Source organism: Protomyctophum parallelum (genome assembly GCF_964188405.1).
Source record: "Protomyctophum parallelum genome assembly, chromosome: 1".
NCBI classification, from domain to species: domain Eukaryota; kingdom Metazoa; phylum Chordata; class Actinopteri; order Myctophiformes; family Myctophidae; genus Protomyctophum; species Protomyctophum parallelum.
The window spans coordinates 6,294,815-6,309,488 of NC_139697.1; the positions used below are offsets into that span (position 1 = coordinate 6,294,815).

Sequence of the window (14,674 nt, forward strand, 5' to 3'; positions counted from 1 at the left end):
AGAAATCGGCCTCATGGTGGCGCTAAAACCGCCAGATGTGGAGGGATGCAGGGACAATGTTTTTCCATGGCCTCTAGGGAGTGCGCATACCGGCAGGCATGTCGTCCTCGGCCTAGTGGAAATGTGCGTGTATAATTTCATGGAAATTGCACACTGTGTTTGTGATTTGTGGGCAGGTTAGTCGTTGGCATCCAGGGAGTGTAGTGTGCAAAGTTTGGCATGGATCGGGCCAACGGTGCCGGAGATTAGCTGGTAACGGACAGACGGACACACGCACACAAACACACACACACGGACGGAGTGCAAAACGTACTCTCTCCCCATGCCTTCGGCCTGGTGGAGACAACAAAGTAAACACACAATGTGGCCCTTTCTGACATCTTGCCGGTCAGGGTGCAACCGTAACCCATTCTGACCTGAGATCAGATTCATACGAGGTTTCCACTGGACACACACTGGTCTGATTAACCCATTCTGACCTGAGATCAGATTTAAAAAATCCTTCGATTTTTCAAAAAATAGCAGACCTACAAGCTCGTATCGCGCCACCGAGTGGCGCGATACGAGCTTGTAGATCTGCTATTTTTCAATAGCTAAAGCATAACATGATGCCGACACCAAAATGGGTGCCCGTTCAGAATGGGTTAAAACTGAATGTTGTAAATAATCATAATCCTTTTGACGTATATTAACCGTGTATAAAATGACAGTCCTGTGTTGCCATGGTATCTGTTAGTGTGGATGTCAGTTATTCCACCATCCTTATCCTTATGGTAATGGTAATACTGTAGAAGTGTACCTTCTACAGTAAATAAAATGAAGAGTCAAATTCCTCGTGTCCATAAATACCTTTAAATTTAAGAATTCGGCTCCGGGATCATTATGACCTGGTTGATAACAAAACAACATACACACTTTGTGGAGGCGAGGTTGTACAAATTCTGAGGCGAGGTTGTGTTGTAAAAGCCCAGTCAGTCCACACCAACGATGCACAATGCAATGAATTGCAACCACTTGCAACGGAATCCTAAAACTGCACGACCTGCACAACAGGGCAATTCAGACCGTTGCGATTTCCCGCTGCGCAATGGTGTCGTCACATTGCGAATAATTGGTATGGACTGGGCATAACACACACACGCACACACGCACATGCCCGCGCGCAGTTTGATAGATATCCCTATCAAGGGCCCTATGTGTTGGGCCTTCCTACCATCTGTAATGAAATGGATATGACTTCATAGGACTAAATCACAGCAGAGAGAGCTGAGGACACATCCATCACGGAGCACAGCAGCCCCACAGCACCGAGTAAACACATGCTGCATGCTGCACGCTTTTAAAGCTGCTGCGAAATGAGGTGATGTAGACAATGAGATGAGATGAGATGAATCATAGAACACAGCTCCACATCGTCGCTGTCGGGGTGGAAACCTTGTATGTATACACTCTACACCATTTTGTATTATTATTTAAAATATATAAAATAAATTAAAATAGCTGATCTGCAAGCTCACAACGTACCACATTGCGATGTGCTGTGAGCTTGTAGATCTTGTGCAACACTCTTGTATGATGAAGTTGAAGACAGGGCATGAATTTATGCGAGATGAGATTGGATGGGATTACTGTAAATATAATAAAATAATATGATACAAGAGATGGTAAGATAAGACGAGAGATGAGAATATAAATCTGTTTTGAAATTTGAACAATATGCTGTTGCAATCTTTACAATGCTTTTGATATTTCTTACTTTATTTAAACAAATTTGTGGGTAGCTGCACTAAAAGAAAAAATATTTCATCCACTCTTTTACACCTGTACACATTATTATTTTCCAAATTTTTTACCCCACAATATTGTAACCCATTTCACCCAGTGTCAAATATCTAATGTAATCCAGGGCTCTACACTCATGCTTCTTTCAATGCATGAGGAGTCCAAGACGCCTGACAGGTGAAGTTTCCCCGGTTGGACGTAGCGCGTGGAAGGAACACGTTATTCCAACCATTTCCTTTCCCCTCTTAAAGCGCAAATAACGCGCATTTTAAAACTGATTTTAATATTTAATATCATATTGTCTATGTCCCTCAAAGTTATTTCTAATGGTTTGAGCCTCAATCATCTGATATAACCAGTCCTTGTCATTTCTTTCTGGACTGTGAAAGCAGTTTTAGCTGCAGTACCACAATGTCCTGAGGTGGTGCCGATTATTTAATATTTGAGTCATTATAATACTGATGCTAGATAAAACCAGGCTTGTTGCCAGCTTGGAAAATCAACAATGGTGAACATTGTAAACAAAGTGGAAATGAAAAATTGGAACTGAAGACTGAAGGAGGAATTATACAAAGTAGGGTGACATTGACATCACGATGAGGACAAAATCAGTTGAGCTGTTCCTGAGAGCAATTTCCATTAAAGCACCTATATGATATGAAAGCCTGATTGTTCAAAATTGGTTATTTGTGGGAATAGAAAATGCATTATGGGAGCCCCAAAAACACAAAATAAATAAATAAGGTTGAATTTTATGTTATGGGTCCTTTAATGTAATTAAACTAAACCACGCAGGTCAGAAGTTTCAATTAAATGTGAGTTTTCTGAAGCTCTGCTTTCCAAAGACATCCAAGACACTGAGTGACGCTTTGTTGTGACAGTATATGCAAACAAACCGCCAACAACGTGACCTTCATGGCAAATGTGCTCGTGAAACACAAGAATTATGCATCCACGATACCGTGAATGAATACACACACAAGCGTACGTACACATACGCCGAGGTACTGCATTATTGCCGGATGTCGTGCGCTGATAAGCTGACATAAATCTTTGCTGACGCGTTCCCCGTGCAGAGTCGACAAACATTACGCCGCCTTTGTGATTTATGCCAATCGCAGTGAGTGATTCAAATATAATCTCATCGCTGACATGAGCAATCTCTGCAGACATATTGCATTTTAACAGAAATGTAATATCAATATAAAAGACAAAGAGGAACAATGAAAGAACAAAGCTTTAAGTTGACCTTGAAAGTGACCTTTGGTTGGACATTGTCACCTCTGGAACCACATACCCGTACATACCCATACCTCAGCTGCTTAATCCTGACCTTTGGTTCGACATTGTCACCTCTGGAACCACATACCCGTACCTCAGCTGCTTAATCCCCTCTTAGCTTTTCGTATGTCTGTCGCGCTGCGGGGTCACAGATGATTATCTATAGTGAATTTCAACAGTGCAGTTCTGTGAAAAAACATGAGCCGCCCGGGTCATGGAAAAAGCTATTAGCTTCTTCTACATTGTGCATACAAATTGCCTACAAACAGTATAGTCTACAATATATTCCTGTGTGTGTGTGTGTGTGTGTGTGTGTGTGTGTGTGTGTGTGTGTGTGTGTGTGTGTGTGTGTGTGTGCATGCGTGCGTGATCAATTAATATGGGATCACATTGAAAGTGGATGCGCTCTTGCTTGCAGTGTGCGTACAATCCTTTCTAACATTGTGAAAATGTTCCCACCGTGACAGGCAGAGAGCTAGGGACTTACTTTGAAAGACATACTTAATTATGTTTTATTAAGAAATACAATAAAAAGATTATGATTTGTGTTGTTTGTGTTTTGCTTTCATTCTTTTCTCTTCTGTTCTTTTTTAAAGTTTTATCCTACGATTTTTGTAACCCATTTTTTTTTCACCCAGTGTCTAATGTATAAATCCTGGGCGCTACACTCCCTCTGCCAACCTGGGGATGGTAAATGGTAAATGGTGCATTTATATAGCGCCTTTATCCAAGGCGCTTTACAGAGATTGTGCATTACATTCACCCATTCATACACCGATGGCAGCGGAAACCATGCAAGGCACCAACTAGCACATCGGGAGCAATTAGGGGTTCAGTGTCTTGCTCAAGGACACTTCGACAGTAACTCTGGGGGAGCCCGGGTTCGAACTGGCAACCTTATGGTTACCATCCAGGCACTCTACCCCTGAGCCACCGCCGCCGCTGCACTGACCTGCAACGGGGCAATTCAGACCGCTGCGATTTCTCGTCGCGCAATGGTGTCGTTGCATCGCGGAAAATTGGTATGCACTGGGCATAACACACACGCAGTCACGCACACACACGCACACAACTCGGCCAACTCAAATACATCAAATACTGCAGAAGGGACTTTAGATGGAGAGAGAGGGTGTCTCAAGGACACTGGTTGGACACAACACATGGCATCAGGAGGACTGAACTCGTCAGTTTTCTGTTCCGCTCTCACCACTATACTGTGCCACCTTGACGACACACCACACAATGAAGGAACACAAACGTGTCATCCCATTTCAAGGTAAATCCTCCTTGTTTTTCCACACTTTGCGCACATCTGCAAGTCAACTGAAATCCAGAACAAACGGACTTCTTCACGCCCCCGATGTTTGCCCAATTCTATCTTCTCGAACAGCGTGCGTTTAGCAGCCAACGGGGTTGATTTTCTTTCATCTTGCGCGAGCCGAGCAGAATATCAATATGGTTCCCCCCCAATTATCGACAGGACCCAACAGTGTGCTGCCACTGACGGTGACAGAGGAGGTATTATTGGCCCACACATGCACGCACGCACGCACGCACGCATGCACACACATGCACACCCGCAGCCACACACACAGAGAGATGCACTCCCATACAAAAGGGACACCACATCTACACACAAACACACATGTCTCTCCATACCGAGAGAGACAGCCGCCGCTGCTGATCTATGATCTGCTTTTGTTCCCTTTGTGAGCACACATGTAGCCTCACAGGAGAGGGATCATCATCATTTTTCTACCGTGGTCGAGATCGTGGATTTCACAATAACACGCCTGCAGACTTCCCGGTCCTTCATTGCCATCCACAGTTCCTGCTTTACTGATGCCTGTGTCCCTATAGCGATGACATCAGGGAACGACAGTTTTCTACCTCTGGTCTGCTTTGAGGCAGGACCATAGACTGTAAAAAATATGGACAAAGCGTTCCCCGGGTCTAACATGGACGTAAAATGAAGCCTGTTATTCCTGCACTGTAATTCGCCATCTTTCTAGATCCGTTTGGGCCCAGCTGGCCATTGGCTGGCTCCGTTTGGGCCCAGCTGGCCATTGGCTGCCCAGACAACGAGGCGGGACTTCCCCCCTTCTTCTCCGTTGGTTTTTATTTTGACTCGAGTGGGTGGGGACTCATCATAGACTGTAACGGTAGCCACGCCCCTCAGAACATACGCGACTTTATGGTCATTTATTTTATAAATGGGACCATAATTTTTCAAAAAGAATATTATGACATTAGAAATGAGACTTTAAACTAGTGACTGGAAGCAGAAAGTATTCATGACCATGTTTATTAAGGTAATACAGTCTAGGTGAAGTTGGGCCCAAATACATGGACTTCTATGGGGCTATGGGTTTTTTTTTGGGTCCAGTGACAGCTCCACAACAGGCCATTATATGAACTTTCAGGAGTTTCAGGCTTCACAAAATATCTGTCTGACTGCCCCCCTGGGCAGGACTCCAGAGAAGAAGGGAAGATATATAACCTCATTGTCAGCTCTGTAGCAGTGGCCGGCAAACTGTGTTCTTCTGGATCGGACTAGTGAAGAAACACGGGGAAGGTTGCCGTATATTAGATTAGTCGGTGGGTGTCTCTTCCAAGACAGATTTTGCGCTCTCATTAGAAGGCGGGTGTAAGTGCCATCCAAACGTTCTCTAGTTTATTTGAAAGCTTCCATGTCTCGGAGCCATAGAGTAGAATCGGCTCAACGGTCATCCTAAATATTTTTACTTTTAACATCTTACTAAGCTGGGATGACCAGATGTTATGCATGTCATTGCAGGCTGACCAGGCCATACCCTTCCTAGTTTGAAAGTCTTTTTGGGAAGAAGATATTTATGAACCCAAATACTTGTAGTCATCAACCTGTTTCAGAAGAGTCTTGTTAAGTGTTTTTATAATGTGGTTATTGTTGGATTTGCATATATTTACGTATTCAGTTTTCGTCTCGTTGAGATAAAGACCAACACAGTTGGAGGCCTGCTCAAGAGACTGAAGGAGAGCCTGAGTGTATTCCAATGATTGACTGATAAGCGCGATGTCATCAGCGAAGTCAGTCTCGGTTAGGTATTCAGCAGGATGACGAGAGCTTCTCCTAGGGTTTAGTTGGTAGCTCTTATGATTGATAGTATCAACTGACACACGGAGAACATAATCAACAACAATAATAAATAGAAACGGGGCAAGTGCACGATTTGTGAGTTGCTGTGATAGGAGAAGGATATCAAATGGAACACAACCACCCTAAAGACTAATCATTGTGTATATTCCTGCACTATACCAGCATCGAGTGATCTTGGTACATAGAATTTGATCTATTGAAGATTCTGACCTTCAAATGTACATCATTCTTGTTTTGATTGTATTGCTGTATTGTTGTATTGTTCTTTCTGCTTTGGCAATGTAAACGTATGTTTTCTCATGCCAATAAAGCCCTTTGAATTGAATTGTGTCGCCTTGGAGAATGCCAGCAAGGATGGGGAATGATGGTGTTTCTCCGTCAGGAGTAAGGATGATCGCTGAGGTATTTGTATATAGAACTTTTATGGCATTGATCATTTTGTCGGGGATACCATATAATTTAAGAATTTCAAACATTTTGGCTCCGTCCACTGAATCAAAAGCCTTTGAGAAATCAGCAAAGACTAGTGCGAGATCGATGTTGCAGAGCTGTGATTCCTCAATAACCCTATATGTAAGAATAGGGATGATGCAGTCATCTTCATCCAACATTATTTCACCACTTATAAGCCCTTTTATCCAACATTTTTGATAGACAATTTTGTAAATATATTTTTTTATTTCAAGTTGTACAATTTTCACACTATGTATATATAGCGAGTTGTGAGTTCATCCATTGCTGTTTATGGCACACTTTAGTTGACGGAAGGAAACCAAGATAGACGTCAGCAAAATCTCTTAACCCATTCTGACCTAAGATCAGATTCACACAAGGTTTCCACTGGACACACACTGGTCTGATTAACCCATTCTGACCTGAGATCAGATTCTAAAAATGTCAGTCGTTCTTCGATTTTTCAAAAATAGCAGACCTACAAGCTCGTATCGCGCCACTCGGTGGCGCGATATGAGCTTGTAGATCTGCTATTTTTCAATAGCTAAAGCATGACATGATGCCGACACCAAAATGGGTTCCCGGTCAGAACCAGCTTCATATTTGGTATGCTAGTCTATTTCACTCATGAATTCCTTAACTACATGAACCCTAGCTAACCTGTTCTAGGGTGAAGATTCGAAATGTGATGCATTGTGAGCGTGTCGGTTGGTTATTTTCAGAGAAGAGAGTTGGTGTAGACTATAGAAGGAGAAAAGGAGAGGACCTGGAAAAGTCATTTTAGCATATGTTTTTAATATGGTTAATTGCCACTAACACATAATGATTAATGCTTGAATCCAACCAAACAGTGCCATGACGCACAGATAATATTGAAGGCATAATCTTCATTATTTGGTTTCTCCTTCATAAAATGGTTACCGATTGTGCATGCGTGCGTGCGTGCGCACGCACAAATTATTTATGAAATTTCGGGTATTCTTCCTGTGACATAATGTATTGTCCTATACAAATAGTCTTGACTATCTAAATAATATGAAGACTACAACCAGTAACTAAGTATCTCTGTCTGTATCCTTCCCTTCATCTCCACAAAACTGTGCAAATAGGTTTCTGTATATAAGCCTACGTCACAAGTTCAACAGTTCACAACATGGAATTATGGCAGTGTGTGGCACCGCAGTCGGCAGATTCCAGACAGTGGGAGTGGTTCTATCTGCCAGCAGAAGGCATTAAAGTGTATGGATTCTGCTTACGTCACCGCGGCATATTACAGCCAACATACAGTCCTCCAACAAGCAAGACTCTGCATTTGTTTTGAGGGGCGCTAGGCAGCCCCTCCTATATTCAGCTATAGTATAGCATGTTATGTAGACAGCACTATAATTGCATTGTATGTAGTCATAGCACGCCATAGTACATATGTATAGCATAGTAGTATATATATGTATAGTTTCATTATATAGATATTCCACTGTTACTTTCTTAGTTTACGCATGTTTCATGATAAATGCTTTTATGTGATGTATTCCCATGCTTTTGTTCTTGCTTAATGTAAGTCGCTCTGGATTAAGAGCGTCTGCTAAATGACTAAATTGTAAATTGTAAATAGTGTAGATTTGTGTCTTAACACAAACATTAAATGCCATTGACAATGAATGGAGAATTTATGTCATATGTAGACGAGCAAATCGGTATTTTTGTTAAATTATGATGGTGTACGATGATAAGAGCGGCCCTCACTTCACACAGGTGTGATGTTTACTTACTTGTAAGTAAAACAAAGTAGCAATACATAAATACTCTGTACCAAAAGTAAAAGTACATGTTATGAAGAATAACATGTACTTTTACTTTTGGTACTGAATTGTCGTCCAAAATATAGCAGATCTTCTGTACAAGATGTGACACTGTTGTGACACAACAGAGTTTACTATTTTTAAAATTGTAGAGAAAATAAATAATGAAAATCTAAATCTGCAAAGTAAAAGTAAAATTGTATTGGAATTCATAGTACAATAGGCCCATTTGCCTCTAATGTGTATGTCTACGTTGTGGAGTAGAAGTATAACAAATTGTAAGTACATAAGTACAGTTCAAGAGTACAGTAAATGTACTTAGTTATTGTGCACCACTGGATCTGAATGTCTTAACCCATTCTGACCTGAGGTCAGATTCATACGAGGTTTCCGCCGGACACACACTGGTCTGATGAACCCATTCTGACCTGAGATCAGATTCTAAAAATGTCAGTCGCTCTTCGATTTTTCAAAAATAGCAGACCTACAAGCTCGTATCGCGCCACTCGGTGGCGCGATACGAGCTTGTAGATCTGCTATTTTTCAATAGCTAAAGCATAACATGATGCCAACACCAAAATGGGTGCCCGGTCAGAATGTCTTAAAAAGCACAAAGCCCTGCTTAGTCAACATCAACATTCAGATCACATTCACTCTCAGCCACTTGTACGCACTCGCAATGGAAGTATAGCCACATGTATGCCAACACACCTTCACGTGCACACTGCACAGACAATTGCACACACTAGCCCGGTCATTTCGGATACGCACACACACAGTAGTACAATGATCTCTTAAACTGAGTGCTGTTGCTATTGATTTTTTTATGCCACAATGGCATTATAAGCTTGATTTATAGTTGGTTGGCTAGTTAAAAATAGCAGAGCTACAAACTCACAATGGGTCTCCACACGCATAAGAGTGCATTTTTTGACACCACCTGTTTTAACTTAATCCTTGAAGGGTGTACTTTATGATTCTGCCAGGTAACAAGTCTAAAAGAACTCCTGCCCAAATCCGAAACACTCTCACTCTCACTCACTCACTGTGAGAGAGAGAGAGAGAGAGAGAGAGAGAGAGAGAGAGGTGGGGGGGTGGCTGTACTCACAGAATGAAGATGACGACACCAGGAGCCGATATCAAAAGATTCCCTGGGATGGAAGCCAGCCAGCCAGGCTCCCAGGAGGGCCCGCAGATGGAGGGAAGATCAACAGATGAGTATAGGATCCACAAAGGAGGAGACGGCGGACGGGCGGAAAGAGGACTTGTCGCTCGTGGGGAACTGTGTGAGTCTGTGGGGATGGAGAAGAAATGAATCAACTAAAAATGTCTTTTCTCTTTCTTTGTATCTCTCTCACTCTTTGTATGTTGTCTTTGAGGGGCGCCAGCCCCTCCTATACACAGGTTTAATGTTTGTCTTTAGTTTTGTAAACGCCATTGACAATGAAGGGAAACATAATGTGCCTCATTACGTCATATTGTCTCTTTATTGTTAATAGAGTTTAATGTTTGTGTTGGCACCGTTTGTTTTACATCACCATTACATCACCTAATCAACATGAGTTAGACTTTAACATATTAGCGGGTGTAATTTTCTAGTCTACCGCATCAATCTCTGTGTGTGTGTGTGTGTGTGTGTGTGTGTGTGTGTGTGTGTGTGTGTGTGTGTGTGTGTGTGTGTGTGTGTGTGTGTGTGTGTGTGTGTGTGTGTGTGTGTGTGTGTGTGATTTGATTTAATTTGATTTATTTAGAAAAGCAATCATAATACAGCATAATACATTATAATCAGCGATCCAAGGATTACACAGTAAAGTCCAAAGACTTATTTCCACTGGGGTCCTCTCACACTGAACAGAACAATACTTTAAAATACATCACAAATACATAACAGTACATATACATTACATACACAACACAACAAGTACGTCCCTATCCATCCCTCTAAGATGACCCTTTATAGGGGAACCTTTTCCAGTAGCCATTTTTTTGTCTTCTGTTTAAATGTCCTCAAATTGGAGGTCAGTTTAACACTGGATTCCAGGCTATTCCACTGTGTGGCTCCTATATAAATGAATGAGCCTTTGCCCACTTTACTTTTAAAAGCAGGGAGCACCACATCTGCAATACTGGCTCTGGTGAAATGATTGTGTACCTCGTTTACCTGCCTGAAACATGTTCTTCTGGGACCTCTCTGTATTTAATTTTATGGACCATGTTTAGTCTAGCCATTGTAACCTTTGATTCAACCGGGAGCCAGTTCAGCTCTCTGAACTGGTTCCTTCCTATATGGGTTCTGGGTTCCATCCCTAGTCTAACCCTGATCAGTCTATTTTGAGCTGACTGTAGCTTTGTTTTAAAAGACTTAATCAAGCCCTCGAACCACGATGTACACGCAAAATCAAAGTGGCACAGGATAAGGGAGTTTGCTACTACTAATTTTGTCTCCCTATCCATGTATCTTGCTGTTCGAGCTAGAAACTTAGTCAGTCCGGAGACCTTAGGTGAATCCCAATTGGGAGTGTATACACTGAGAAGTGCGTATTTCGTGGTATATGACGTCACAGCGCCGCGCCCGCAGTGCATCCCATTCCACAGAGCGCAAAAAGTGTCCTGTTGATACTGCACTGGGCCACGCACTATTTTTCCCCGCCCGAGCTCGCTTCTAAAGGCCAGTGGGGATGTACCCTCTCGGTGCAGTGTACATCGCCACGGCGCAGCCGTACTGCGCAGGCTCTCGGCATTTCTACCCCTTCCCCACCAGCCCGCAGCAGAGCAGAGGACAGCAACAAGAGGAAAAGAAAGATGTCGGAAGTAAGTTAAATAACTTAATTACTTACTTTAAAGTTATTTTAGCGGAGTATTCAGTTGTTTAAACTTCATACATGCGGTCAATCAATCACAAAACAGCCCATTCAAAAATATCCCACAACGATGTCGGAGAATCCAGAGAGCCACAGGTCTCGCCCCGGGGGCTGCAAGCAAAGGGGATGCAACCCGCCACCAGCTCTCCCCGGTCGGCACAGGCCGAAGCGATTCCCCCCGTCCCTCCCACGGAACGAAACGATCCACATGCATGACATGAATCCACTGTGGACACCCACAGCCCACATGCAACTCGCCCCCAACCGTTCCACCCCCCCAAATGTCAACTAAGTGCACCACAAATAACAGCCACTATATTATTGTTATTATTATTATTACCACGTCGAGTCTATGGTCGAATCTGATTCAACCTGAGTCCCGATTCCTTGCAAAGAAAAAAATATCCACCGACGTTGTGCTTAAACTAAACATGCGTTGTGTGTATGTGTGTCTGTCTGTCTGGCTGTGTGTGTAAGACACAAATTGTAATTCAGACGTGCCGTGAATGAAAGTTATTTTGGGGTACACTCAGTCAAATGTTTGAGAACTACTGCTATAGAGGACTAGAAAAGTCCACACCAAAAATAGAAGATATACAAGCTTACAACACGTTGCAGTGCGACATGTTGTGACTTGTGAGCTTGTAGATTGGCTATTTTCAGTCATTTATTAATTCATGTTATTTTAAGGTGAAAGTGATCAAACTAGCAATAGAATACAAGTTTAGAAGCAAGCAAACATGAACAGTCTCAGAAATGCCATGATTTATTCAGCTGGTCTGCCTAAAACATCATTACATTGAGATTATATTTAGCTTTATTCCATGTATAGTATAATGCACTTAATACTTTAACCTTCTTATGGTTTCATCTGTGTTAAATTATGTATTGTGTTAATGTGGTGTATTGACTTCAAGTTCTAATGTTTGACATGGCAACCTGTTGTAAAGTCATCATTGGACCACAACAGAACATAATTATTACCCAAGCACAAAAGCCTTTTTTCTTTTTAACAATAAGGGAATTCTGAGTTGTAACACTACTGCCATACAAATAACCTGTTAAGCCAGTGGTTCTGAAACCTTCATTCTCCACTGCCTTAGGAGTGCATGTATCCAAAGACGGGTGAGGAGGTGGCCTGCAGCGGCGGGCCTACAGCAGCACCATCACGTGAGACTGCCATGTCTGGAAGTCTCTGGAGCGGAGCCGGACTGCTGGCCTACAGCACCACCAGGCCTAGCCGAGGCCATACCAGACCATAGTGGTACAGCTGCACTGGGGTCTGGAGCAGGGTCAGGAACACCAGGGCCCAATGTGCAATGAATGTACTTTTTATGTATTTATTTGTGTTAATTTTCTACTGGAATTACTTGATTTTGACGTTATTTATTACATGATTGAGTCTGAGATACGGTATCCTTGTTCAATGTTCATTCATTTTTATACCGAAGACAAAATAACAATAAATAAATGTTGTATTTACAAAGTTGAATTGAACTATTTACATACTCATACATACAGTCATACAACTAGGGATGCACCGAAAGGGAAATTATTGGCCGAAACTGCAGTGAATACCGAATATAGGAAACAGTTGGCCCCCCGAAAACCGAATATCCGAATATGATTAATATATTATATATCTTTTTTCCTACCATTGCTGTCATGGCCGTACCTTAAAGCTATCTGATTTATGGCAAAATAAATGGGTATGGCAAAACAACTTAAATTAATCACACACAAACACATTAATCATGTTACCAAGATTGCCTTTTTTCACCTTAGAAATATTGCACGAATCAGAGCCTATTTGTCTTTGGACGATGCAAAAACGCTAATCCACGCCTTTGTTTTTTCTCGGCTTGATCTATACTGCAATGCACTTTTTTCAGGACTGGCTAAGAAAACAACTGACAGATTACAACTTGTCCAAAATGCAGCAGCCAGAGTTTTAACTAGAACTAAGATGAGAGAACATATTACTCCAGTTTTGGCTTCACTGCACTGGCTTCCGGTTGTTTTTAGGATTGATTTAAAAATTATTTTACTTGTGTATAAAGCTCTCAATGGTCTCGCACCTTCCTACCTACATGACTGCCTGCCTAAATATGTCCCAAACCGCCGCCCCCCCCCTAAGGTCTTCCACTGCTGGCCTGCTCGCTTTGCCTAAAGAAATGGCAACAAAAAAATACGGGGAAGCAGCTTTTTGCTTCTACGGGCCGACGGCATGCTCCCACTGTACCTTCGTCAGGCAGCCTCTGTAGACATTTTTAAAGCACAGCTCAAGACCCACTTCTACAACATTGCTTTTAATTTATCTTTTATTTTTTGTTATTCATGTCCTCACTGTATTGCATTGCATTACTGCTTGTCTTTTAATGCTCCATTGCTCTGTAAAGCACTTTGAGCTGCATTTCATGTCATGAAAGGTGCTATACAAATAAAGTTTTATTATTATTATTATTAAATAATAATCACTACTATGGGTCCATAAAACATTTATTCAGCTCTTTTGAATGCATTAATTGCATACACTATTCAGTGATATATTTTCTGCCTAAATTAAATAACTGAGTGACAGCATTTGTAAGATTTGTGTTAGATTACACAGTAAAATAATATTGTGATAAATGTAGCCTATCCATTTGGAGCTGAGAGTTGGCCTGGTTTAACCTTTTCATTCATGTAAATGCAAATGTAATTAACTGATTAAGAGTATCATTCTGATTAATTAATTTCCCTCAGTTGAATTAACAGTTTATACTCACTTTACAGTAGGTATAGGCTATAGGCCTATATGTGGTTGTTTAAATGTAAAAGTATACCTATATTAAATGACATTATAGCAATAAACTTAGCCTATATGATCAGTGATTGATCGGTGCCTGCTAATACAAATCAAACAGCAGATGCGACGATAGTCTGTATTCTGTCCAAATGTAAAAACATTTATCATTATGAAGTGTATGGCAGTTTGGTATATCCTTCCTTTCAGAAACTCTTTGCAACGAGTCAGGACTCAAGCCAAATCAGATTCGACGTAGTAATAACAATAGATATTTTATAGAATAGCTTTTATTTACACTGCACCCGACACCCGGGGAAACAAAACAACTGGAAACGAACCGCATCACACACGGGCACCACGTTGCCCCGCAGGAGAAACGGGGGGAAATCGCCCCGGCCCACGCCGACAAAGGAGAGGTAAAAACGGGTACAGCTCCCTGGTGACAGCCCCCAAAGCGAGACCTACGGTTCTCTGAATTCTCCGACGCCGTTGTGGGATATTTTTAAATAGGCCCTTTTATGATTAATTGACCACATACATGAAGTTTAAACAACTAAATACTCCCCAAAAATTA

General features: G+C 41.8%; 3 protein-coding genes across 3 annotated transcripts in view; all 3 read right to left on the minus strand.

Annotated features, from left to right (window-relative positions):
• LOC310875093 (glutamate receptor ionotropic, kainate 5-like) overlaps positions 1 to 9,664 on the minus strand; it is a gene marked incomplete at its 3' end in the record, with an annotated part of 241,116 nt that extends 231,452 nt beyond the window's left edge. The window contains exon 1 of the mRNA XM_083788160.1: positions 9,560 to 9,664. The remainder of the gene's footprint in view (positions 1 to 9,559) is intronic.
• LOC310870665 (uncharacterized protein) overlaps positions 1 to 14,674 on the minus strand; it is a 256,024-nt gene that overhangs the window by 18,075 nt on the left and 223,275 nt on the right. The window lies entirely within an intron of this gene.
• The window catches only part of LOC310870622 (uncharacterized protein), a 441,780-nt gene continuing 437,090 nt past the window's right edge, over positions 9,985 to 14,674 (minus strand). The window contains exon 6 of the transcript XR_014570249.1: positions 9,985 to 10,000. The gene's annotated coding sequence lies outside the window, so the exon portion shown is untranslated. The remainder of the gene's footprint in view (positions 10,001 to 14,674) is intronic.